A 12,733-nucleotide genomic window follows, 5' to 3' on the forward strand; every position below is an offset into this window, starting at 1 on the left:
TTAGCTCCTCCAAAGTCAATGTGATATTAGTCTTAAAAGTCTTACCAACTTTTAGAACATTTTAGTATAAGCTTATATTATTGGATAACTCTTAATATTCAAGACCTCTTTGATTGAGGATACTATTTCCATTTATCAGTTAACCATATTCATTAACCAGCTCATCAATTTGAATGGTTGAATTTGTCAATGGAACTCTCAATATTCAGAAATACGATATAGGCTTTAGACTTTCTAGAATTTGTTGAAATATAAGAACTAAGTTGAGCCTTGGACTTATTGAAAGAATTGGAGTGGGAGAATGTACGTCATTAGCCTAAATTACTTGTAGTGCTTCAAAACATCTAGCAAGTCTTTCACATAGCATAACCCTTCTATTGTGCACCTTGTGGAAGTCCATAGTTTAAAAATTTAGCAAGTCCTTGATATAGGATTTCCCTCAAAGTCCTCTACCTTGGTGATCCCAATGGAAAGTCATTACTAACAAAATGTATATGTTGAGTGCATTTAGGACCCTATATAAATCCATTGCATACATTTTTGGGGTAATTTTAGTACCCCTATTTTAGACATTTCCTCTTTAATACATGATTCCTATATGTATAATTTTCCTCTTTATTATATTTCACAAAATGGTAAAGACAACAAATATATGCATATGCTATGTAATTATTGGTTCAAATAATGAAATGCATATTGTTATTTAACTTGCATGGTATGGGACATTTAATCATAAAAATTTTATAAAACATGAAAATATAATTAAATTACTTAGATTTAATATCTTATGAAGAGGGACCATCATTATTGTCTAAATAGTAATCTTCAAGCTAGCAAAATTTGTTAAATAGCCTACGTTTGCATTTCATTGGCTACTTTAGATATCTCAAATTTGAGGTGGTATTTGGGACTATTATACAGATCCAGCATATTGCTTTATTACTTATGAAATTAATCCTTGCATGATTTCTTAGACAATGAAGGACGGGCACTACATGACTTAACAAGTATACCTCAAGATGGTTCCAACCAAGGCTCTTTTCATTTTTTATGTTCTTACCTAGTCACATCTTGTCATGTTTATAAGGAGATCCCATTGTAGTTTTCATTTTTGTACTTCATGATGGTTTTTTATCATTTTTGAGAAGCCCACACAACAATATGGAATATTAGCAAAAAATGTGTATTTAGAGAGGGTGTAAATTCATATGCATATAGAAATAGATTGCTCAAAGTTTCTATCTAGACATAAAAGTAGACACATAATATAAGTATACACACTAAAAGAGGGAGGGCTTTAGCAAAGTGGCTTAATAAATTGCATCTACAAATATGGAAATGCCAGTTCAAATCTATATGGTAAAGAATAAAATTTTATGAGGAAAATCCACACATTACCATGATGACGCCATGCTTAACATAAGCTTATATAACTAGTTAAGTACAAAAAAAATCACTGCACATATTATACATTTCTCTTTTTTTTTCCAGCCACCTCCTTCCTTTAAAAGATTATCATACATTGGCAACAAAGTCCTAGTTTTATTGTCTCGCCTATCACATTACCTTACCGATTTTTCTATGCTTTACATTATATTGTTCATCTTTATCTTAAAAATGACTTTATCAAGAGTTGAATCTACTTAAGAACCATTATTTTTAGATAGCAAAAGTTTCCCTAAATGATGACAATGGTCAAATAAATTCTAACATGTTTTAGATATTCACATGATATTTAAAAATACATATGACTAATATATCTTTAAAAAACTATAATCAATGAAATGTATCCACTTATATAGTGTGATGAACACCGAATGGACAAACTACACTACTTAGTTTAATTATGAGAATATTTCTCAATTAGTCTACCTTATAATATTTTAAGAGCATAAGTTGAGCTTAAAGAGAGAGACATTTTTTCTTTTTTGAAGAAAATTTTATAAAGTTGCATTTTATGAGAGGTTTACAAAAAATTTCAAGAAAGATGAGATTCTATCCCCTACCTTGTAGTAGTAAGCCTACACCAATTGATAGCTGCCATCCAACTTATCAACTTCACAGGTGAGGAATATTCCTAATGCAATTGCATGTGTGTAGGTGGGGGTCTAAGTGGGAAGCATTAGTGGCTTTAGGTAAATGGAGTGACTCAAATGGAGCATTCCCCTAACATAGTGGAATGTATGGATTATCAACACACAATGAAGCATCTTGATGTTGATATGGTTGCTTTGGAGAAGCACTCGTGGATTGATCAAACCAAGTAAGTATGAAAGTCAACCATTTTAAGCTAGGTAGAAGAGTGCGCAGTGGAATGTATGGATTACCAAAACACAATGAAGTGTCTTGATGTTGATATGGTTGCTCTATAAAAGCACTTGTTGATTTATCAAACTAGGCAGGTATGAAAGGCAACCATTTCGAGTCAAGTAGAAGAGTGCATAAAGCAAAAGTTGCACTATCTCTGGATAGAGTCAAGCAACATTATGCTAAGATTGTTTCTTTTGGCATGTTCTTTTATTTTCTTAGTTGTCCTCCCAGTGAGGATGACTTCATGCAATGGTTCGAGATTACTTTCCAAGGCAAGGCAACACTAGTCCAATACCACTTCATTCAGAAAGGATTTTTCTTGGTGGTGCCAAGATCAAGAGTTGAGGGGGATTGGATATTGGCCTCAATAGTCAATCATAAGAGCAATCTAGTCTACACATTACCCTAGTGTTCATCATTCTTTCCAGAAGGGGTCCTTCAACATGAGTGTCTTGTGTGGGTTACATTCACAATTTTTTCTCCAATGAAGTTAAAAAGTTGACACAAGCACTAGGCAAAGTACGTTATGTCCTTGCCTTGACTACTATCTCAGGAAAACTCAAAGCTGAGTGCAATGTGTGTATCTTGTGGGATCATAGGAATGAACCTCCAAGCTTCTTGGAAATCTCTAACCTTGAAAGGTTTTGATGTGGTTTTGAAGATTTGCTTCTCACCCTTCCCAAACTCTTGTTGTCTATGCCAGGAGAAAGGATATTTTGCTAGGATTTGTCCTAAGAGGAATGATCCGTCAAATAATGCTCATAAAGTGCAAGAGCCTCAAGAAAAAAAGGATACTCTTCCTCATCAAATTCTACCTAACAAATTAGACATGTCTAAGGACAAAGGTTTTGAAAAAGGAAAAGCTCCTCTCCCTTTAACTTCCAAGAGTGGCTCAAAGAAAGCTCATGGATTCAAACAATCCACCTTGAGGGAAGTTGACAAAGTAGACGGTTCTTCCAAGTTGGTGATTTAGAAAGAGAATCTTCCCCGTAAGGATGTTTGGCAAGCTACCAAACCATCAAAGAAAAAGTTTGAAATATTGCTTAGAAAATTGGCTCGTACCCCTCTAGTCAATAGGATTTTTTATGCAGCTATTGATAGAGTGGATGACTTATTTGTGGATGTTGATGGAGGTGATTAATAATCTCAAGCATCCAATCAAAGTAGTATTTCTTTTGTGGAATGTACTGGATTTACCATGTGACCTTAGGAAGAATACATTTTATAGCCTGATCTGTAAGCACGAACTAGGGATCATTACTCTACAATAGATAAATTTAGATTATTCTGGTATCGATGGCTTCTCACTCCATGGATTTTCTACATTTTTTGATATCTACAATAGAGGGAAAGGTTGTACATTGCTAGATGTCAAAGAGGAAAAATCCCCATGCTAACTATGGAGGTCAAGTGATGGGTTTACCACCATTGCTATCAAGATTTTTCTTTCTAGTCAAGAATCGCACATTTGGTCTATTTCTGCACCCCTATCCTCATCTAAGAGGGATGACATGTGGTTTTGGAAAAATGAGAAACTCCTTATCACCCCTGTCATTTCAATGGGGGATTGGAACATGGATACGAAACATGACGATGTATCCCATGGGGGAGGAAATCTATTGCCAATGGAACGAGAAGTTTGGAATGACTTGGACTTAGCTCATGATCTTCATGATTTTGCTTTGGTTATTTAGAATGGGGTAAATGTTGTTTTTACTTGGCATAGTAGGCACATAGGGGGCACATGGAGAGCTTCACACTTGATAGAATATATGCTAATGCTAATATATGATGGTTGTGTCTTGGGACCAAGATCAAACCATTGGTTTCCAAATCCTCTTTAGATCACCTGCCAATTCTTTGCTTCTTTTGGATGGTAAACTGATGTTAGAACTTCCATGGCTTCCCGCCCTTTTGAATTCAACGCATCTTTTCTCAAAGATAAGAAGTTGATGAAGTCCTTGAAAAGGACTTGTTGGATGCATGAGACCCTTTTCTAGCTCTAGATTTCAAGTGGAAGAAATGCTTGTTATCTATAGTTGAAGCCTCAAAAAACCATGCAAAAAAAAAGAGGGACTAGAACTTGACCACAAGTGTCCACTCTTTGGTGTTGGATGCTCTCAAAGTCTCCCCTAGTGATGTGGTTCTACAATCCCTTCTTGTTGACATTGAGCCATTTCAAAGTAGGCTTGAAGCTAATCGAGTGACTGTAATAAAGGTTCTCAGCTAAGGGGCATGTGGAAGCTCTTGGTTGATGCCCCCCACTCCTAGGTTTTCTAATGCTTCGAAAAAAAAGCACAAGAATGAGCTAATTGTTTTTGCGGAGGAGCAAAATGGTAATAAGATATATGATGATAAGGGAATCATGGTGATCTTCAAACATGGTCAGCTTTGTTGAACCATGCCTCTACTATTGTAATGGTTAATGGACTAGTCTCCTCCCCCTTTCCCCTTAGGCATTCTATTTGATAGGGTTTTCCTTTGGCCAAACTTGAATTGGTTTGATGTTCGCACATTGGTCTAACAAGGTATCATAGCATAGCCTAAATTAGTTTGATGTTTGCACATTGGATTAGATGAGGGGAAGCATCCCTTTATCTAAATATTTGCATCTCAACCTATGCATGTGATTTGCAACACCCCCCTATATGAGAGCATCCTTGTCTCTCCAAATCCATCGATGGGAAAGGGATAAGAATCTAGGTCAGCATTTGGGACTAAATAAACCACAAGTGGAAAGATTTGGCATGTCTCAAGTAGCCATTTCAACTCTCTAAAAAGGAGTTAGACTCGTTAATTAGATTCTATTCTAGACTCAAGGATCCTTCGCTAACGTCAATTGTCTGGATCTTAAGTCATCCAACCAAGCACTTGATGCTAATTTTAGTAAAACCACTATGGCAATGCAAGCAGAGTAGGTAGGTGCAAGGTTTGTCTTCTCGTGAGGCTTTATAGACATAGGATTATGGGAAACCCAAATTTCCCTTGAACAAAGTGTCAACTTGGAAGAAGAGGGAAAAAAGAGCTTGGAAGGCCACTAACTCTAATAAGATGAATACGCTATTGTGGAGGTTAACATTGAATAGGCTTCCTCTTAAGAATAGGTTAGACAAATTCCTCAAGTTGCCACCTTATTGCATATGGTGTAAGAAACAAGAAGAGACTATCCTCCACATTTTTTGGTAGTGCCCTAAGGTGTGGCCAGCCTCATTTAAAGTTAAGGAGTGGCTCAAGGCTGCCAACCTCAAGGATGGCATATCAATGGGCTCAAGTCTCTTTGGAGAATCCTAGGATACTGATGACTCCACAATCAAGCTTTGGAATCTTCTCAAGGATGTAGTCTTTGGAGAATCCTAGGATACTGATGACTCCACAATCAAGATTTGGAATCTTCTCAAGGATGTAGTCATTCAACACATTTGGTGTTATAGGAACAAGTCTCTATTAGGTTAGTGGCCCAAGTTTTCTCGTATGGATAGGATAGTAGATCTTAAGTTGCATTCATTTGTTTTGACAATGAATTTGAAAGAGGAACATTGGCTCTTCAAGCTATTTGCTAAGAAATTGTCCCATTGTGCTTAGGCTTGTGCCTTGTTGCATTTTCATAATGTTGTAAAATTTTACTTTGCCTCTAGTAATACATACCACACATTAGAAATAATTTTTAAGAAAGATTATAAATTTAGTGAAAAATGGGATACTTTAATTCATTAAGTGCATATATGAAAGGTGTTATTAGATATCACTTGAATGCATGTAATACAAAGGATTTCTTGATGTTGGATCCCTTGAGTGCATATCCTCCACATTAATACACACGTCTTTAGGTTATCACTTTGTGACTACTTAAATAGAAAAGAAGTTTTATGGAAGGGCAAAAAAGAATCAACCATCTAAAAGATAGTGGTGTTCCCCCATCAAATCCACTTCAACATGTGAAGTAGATAGGAAAAATGATACCAACCACATGAATCTTAAAAAAGGGCTTGAAATTTTACAAAATCCCTAGTATAATCACCATTAAAAGCATTGGAACTACATTCACATTGAAAATTTGAAAGAGAAGTACTATAAAAAATTCTAACAAAGTAACATTCTAACGTGTCAAAAAATACTAGCATTAGACTTTTTATGTTTTGATAATTTATATAATGCCAACATTTTCATTGAAATCACATTTAAGTCAAAATAAAGAATAGAACTTTATGCAATAATAACCAACAACAACCTCATCTCACAAGCATTGCACATTGTAGCACATCAATTACTTAATTATTAATTGTTGAAATATATTTTTACAAAATTGAACTTAAAAAAAGAATGCTATTGACTGAAAAGATTATGTCTATGCACACCAAGTTATGAATATGAAATATAAGGATAAGAATGAGCTACCAAGATATGAGCCCCCCTCCCATAGATGGCTCAAATAGAATTGCTTCGTATTGTTGCTTATTTCCTTAGACCACATGTTTGCGAGGGCATGTGGCAACTCAATTCATTAGATGGTTTATCAACTCCATAGAATATGCACTTAATGGTGGATCTAGGATCACGTGATACTTAATGGAACAAGGATATCTATATTATATAGATAGACCCTTGGTTCTATGCTTGAACATGTGCTAGTATTGACCAAGCCTTTCGCTAGTATTGACCAAGCCTTTCGCTTGAACATGTGCTAGTATTGACCAAGCCTTTCGCTACGACATGGATAAACTAACAACTACTAAGATATGAATTAACTATGACAACTAGGCACATTGTAGTTATTTGAGTATATTTGTAACAAGAACTTGAGTGCATTACTAGGGTATGACAAGTCTTCCAAGTCTTACCTCAATGGCAAACAAAAGTTAGAGAAAGGCTATCAACCATTTATATCCCCAAAGTCAATCTTGTTGCTCATTGGATATTGTAAGTAAATGTCTTGGTATTTTCTCACTTTTTGTGATTTGATTCCCTTCATCTGAGTCAACTCAAGCCCACATGGTCAATATAAAGAGTCTATGGACAACAAGATTCATAATGGGGGTGTAGTTAAGACTATTTATACCTACCTCTCCATTTTTGGTTCAAGGTTGAGGCAAGACAAAAACTTGGAGGGCCAATCTAAGTAATTCATACTTAGTTCTAGGAGCACAAACAATCATGGGTCTCATATGTAATGATATTTATTTCATAGCTTGGTGTGTGTAGTTGTAGTTTACTCATAGCATAGTGATAGGCTTGAAGTGCCATCACATATTCCATTGTAGCCAATCTCTTTCTACACACATCATTTGTCAATCAAGAGTTGACCAAACCTATACTCACCATTGCAATATACCTAGATCCTAAATCCACCTTCTAGTTCGCCAAGTCTAGAGGAAACAAGAATGCATGCATACGGTGAACCAATGATGAAGGCTATACATAAGGATAGATGCTATTTGTCAAGCCCATCACTATAACATTAATACATGCATAGTCACATATCTTATATATGAATTGATTACTTAGCACATTCTAGAGCTATGATTGAGGCACTCTAAAGAATAAGTGCTTGAGTCGATTAGTTTAGGATACCCCAAATTCTATTTGTTGTGCCTTGAAATAACTAATCAAACCCCACTTATTTTACCTTCAAATAATGTATCAAATTCCAAAGGGAAATAGAAACCATTTGCAACCCCAAAATGGTTGTTATTCTTTAAGGAATACTATAAGTAAACATGTGAATGCCATTTTACTTTTTAGATTTTGAACCCTTTGTTTTAGTAAAGTGGGGACTATATGTTCATCTTCAAATTATCCATGGAATATATAAATAATGACTGAGATGCAATTATGGCTATTGTGATCTACCTTTGATTTTAGTTTTCCATTTGAGTGAAAGTCAAAGAGAGTTCAAGGATTGATCCTTTCTAAGAATTTGTTTTTGAGAATGCTTCAACCGAAGCTTCTTATATCACTGTAATTAATGCTTACGTTGGTGCATCTACGTGAAACTAAATCATACCCTAGTGTTAGATTGGAGGGTATCACCACACATTTGAGTCTTGTTTTGGGCATCCATTCACATTATTTACACATTCTTTTTGTTGTTCGAGAGGTTAGCCATTGGTCGCATCAAGAAGTCCATTTGCCAAATTTGATTTCTTTTTTTTTTGGCCATACTCTTCAATGAATTCAAAGGATGAGCAAAAAATAGATTATTTCAAAAAGTAACAAATCAAGTTCTCAGAGTTGTATTGGTGCTAAGGGAGGGATGAAAAATGAAAAAGCCATTGGAAATGGATAGCTTCTAGTATATATATTATCAATGCTTGTGAACCCCTTGTCTTTCAGTCCAAATAACTATCCTTATCCAAATCATTAGCTCATGGGTCTCCTTTAGGCTAGGGAGTTGCGAATTGCTTTGGAAAGTCTCATTTTTGTGGACTTTATTTTGAAGCTTTTTCACTTGCAATCCAGCCAAGCTTTTCCATTTTCTTCTTTTGCAAATGAAAAAGCTTTCAAAGAAAGTACCTAGTGCACATTTATATGGCATATATCCCAAGTCATTACTTCCCAAGGCCCTACATTTAATTTGAATTGTCACTAACTCACCCTTTTAGACTTTGCATTTACTAGAGAGTCTTCCAAATCAAGATTCAAAGTGGATGTGGCAAACAAACATTTACTTGGTGTGGACTTGGATTGACCTATCCGTTCCATTTTGCATGCCAAGATCGTTAGGCTTTCAACAAATTCGACTACGGCTATAATTCATGCACATGTCTTATATGCACTTCTTTCTAAGGGTAGAAGAGAAGCTTGTTGCCACATATTAACCTACCAACTATTCCCTAGACCATCATTAGAAAAAGAAGTTTATTTCCCCCCTTAAAATCAATGTTGTTTTTTCTTCTTTCATAGTATACACACATTAAAACTTGAGATATTTGATGCCATGACCTACCAATATCCCTAAGGAAGAAACAAGGTATGAAGGTGTTAAGAAACATTGAAATAATAATAGAATGGGTTAGACCTTGCAAGTCCTAGAATTAAAAGCTAGACATGTAGGGCATGAAGAAGATTATGGGTAGTTGTCATTGGTATGTCAAGACTTAACTCAACAATATCAAAGGATTTATTATCTATTTCAAGTCCTAGTATGACAATGACAATTCTCCATGGCCATCTTCACACTCTAGATACTTAACCTTGGGATCTTTATTAGACCACACTATCCCATTATCCCTCTCTTTCACAAAAATAATGGAGATGTTGCCAAAGTTAGAATTACTTTGAGAAGCCAAGGTACATCCATCAACCTACTAACCTACCATTTAATCCCTAGATTATTATGATAAAAAGTTAACATCTTCTTGTCTACACTAAAACCCAAAATTTTGATTGATATACAATAAATGGTCACTCTCTCTGCAATATGTATACCCTCTCTATCCATACACATAGACTTGCACTCTCTCTATCTCTCTCACTTGCACACACACACACACACACACACACACACACTCTCTCTCTCTCTCTCTCTCTCTCTCTCTCTCTCTCTCTCTATGCAAGTATACACTCACAAGAATCTATGTATGTTAATTTAAGAAACAATTAGGAATATATATGTGGTTTGAGTGTAATGTCTTGGATCGGCATCACTTTTGGTGTAGAGATCTAGGCAAAGTATGTAGATGAGCTTTGTATATGCACACATAAACATAACAAAAAATAGAATGAAAAAAAATTCATTTAGCAACGTAGGTTCCCAACCCTTGATCCATGTTTGCAAAAAACACACTATGCGCAAATAGAAGCAAGGGAGTGCCTTGAAATAACAAAAGAATGCACAAAAGAGAACTATGAAGGCACTACACCTTGAAGTTATGAGACTCTAAAGGTAAAAGAAGAGTGTGTTTTAAAATCAATAAGTATAAATGGAAAAGTGTTTTGCACATATATTTTGTTATAATGTTGGGTTTTTTTGTTAATTGAAAATTTCAAGCAAATTTTCTACAACAAACATTAACATTGACAAAAAGATCAAAATACCTCTCTAGAGTCTAGGCTTGTTTTGTAAAATGTCAAACTTGTGATATTTGAATAACTATTTTTGGCTACTTGGATTTCATTAGCATACAAATACCAATATGTGCTCCATGTGTTGAGTGAACAATGCCCAAATTCCATAATGAAGTGGTCAATTCAAGATGTAATCAAAATGATGCATGAGGGTCATTTCCATATTCAAATACAAGGGTCAACATACTTTGGAAGCTCTTGATGGCAAGTTTTTTCAAAACTAAAATTAATAAAATTGTGAAGACATAAATAATTGGAATTCATTAAATGTAAACATTATTTAATCTTTAGAGTGATTAGTTTAGGATATGTAAGGTCAAAGATGAATTGAAGGTGAAACTTTCTTGGATAATAATAGTCATTCATAATGGATTGCAACAACTTAAAATGTCAAGAAACATCAAAATTCTCCAATTTCTATGTTAATATAGTAGAAAATCTTCAAAAATTAAATGAAAAGTAGGATTGAGCATGATACAAAATATGTTGATACTTACTATCATGATAGATACTTTTAGATTCCATCACCAATCTTCTACTCCATCATAGCCCATAAGTCAAACTTTATCTTATGGCATCTACACTAAACTTGAAAAAGGATGCAAACCATGCAAAACATATATGTTTATTTATAGTTTTATTTCATAATACTTTCAACTTGTATATTCAATCGTGTGCATAGACAAAGCTTGAAACATACACAAACATGTATTCACAAGTAGATTCATATGAAATAAAGGAAAACTTCTCAAAAAACGAGAAGATACTACCATAAAGTTTATTTTGAATATCAAAGGAAAGGAAAGGAAAGTAGTATGAAAGCAGATACCCAAACATAATGTCCCCATGATAATGTGAGAGAGATAGAGCAACAGAGAGAGTGTATGTGTGCATGTGTGGAGAGGTGTCAAAGAAGGAGGGACAACAAGATAGATGGATTGGGGGAGGGCAAGAAGGACATGGATAGAGAGAAATCTATGAGAGCAAGTGGGGGAGAGAGATAGAGAGAGAGAGAGAGAGAGAGAGAGAGAGAGAGAGAGAGAGAGAGAGAGAGAGAGTTGATCCTTCTCCAAAGGTGGGTAAATTACCCTTCATTTTCCTTCTCTTATTTTCTTGAGTCTTTGTTAAAATGAATATCTTTATGCTTCCTTGGTTGGTCGTGGTTTATTTTAGTATTCCTTAATTATGCAAAATGTTAAAGAATGCTACGAGGAGAATTGATATAAAGTGTAAGCAAAATGTGGAAAATATAACAACAATGGACATAGAAAAGGAAAAATGAAGAATCCTATGAAAAAGCAAAGATAAAAGGATGAAAATCTAAAGCATGGGGCCAATGAAAGCATCTAGGCATATGTTCTCTATGATGTTGCCATGAACACCCCTAGCATATTAAGTGATCATGGTGTGCTATTGCTTATATAGAGATGGTGCACTATATGCTTGGTGGCTTAAAAATTTGAATGGCAAAATCATGCTTGTGAACTCACTTGGCGCCTCCATTAGGATTACTACACCTAATTGTTTCTCTACTTTTGATCCAAACATGGCATGCAAAGGAGTCTCATTGAACCTCTCAAATAGCCTACAAGCTTTATGACACAATTGTGCATGATAGCTTTCTAAGTACCCAACAGGTCTTGAAATATTAATTGTCATAATATAAGGTTTTTTGAAAACATATTCACAATTCAAAATGTATCAAAATTTTATCACAAGTACGTCTTGTACTAGGTGTTTTGTTACTCGTAGGCAACTCGCAACATGTCTTGACAATTGTACTCCTAGACTTTATTTAACAAACTAAAAGATTTGTAGTGGAGAACTTGTTTGTTAAGCTTAGTACAAGGGGCCAAATAGCTATCAAATGGCATACAATTGTTGAATAAATATCCAACCACAAGCTTGGGAGTGGTTGCTTATTTGAGGTGGCACTTGCCATGATACGAAAATAAAAAGGTGTGAAAAGAATTATTACTGCCATACATAAGTTAGTTACATGTTTAATTTTGAACAAGAGGAAATTGATTTAGATGGATATGATTTAGAGAACCAAACACATTCCTTCTAATATTTTTTGTTTTTCAATACCATCCATGCCTTTGTTAACTGATTTCAACTTCATATATAGGATACTCACTTGAATGACTTAAGAAATTCGTTTTGATGGTCCATTATCAAGAAAGCATACCAAAATCTTAGTGATACCTATATCTTGATGCCTTGACATTTACACGTGTGTACTTACATGTTAAGTGCATTAAAAAGCATCTATGTGGGAACCACTTTCGATATGGCTTTATGTACAATACATTTTGCTTGACATGTTGACACACATATGTAAGCATACGAACACATG

The sequence above is a fragment of the Lygodium microphyllum genome, chromosome 7 (assembly GCF_053477565.2).
Source record: "Lygodium microphyllum isolate KBCC chromosome 7, Lygodium_microphyllum_v1.1.10, whole genome shotgun sequence".
NCBI lineage: Eukaryota > Viridiplantae > Streptophyta > Polypodiopsida > Schizaeales > Lygodiaceae > Lygodium > Lygodium microphyllum.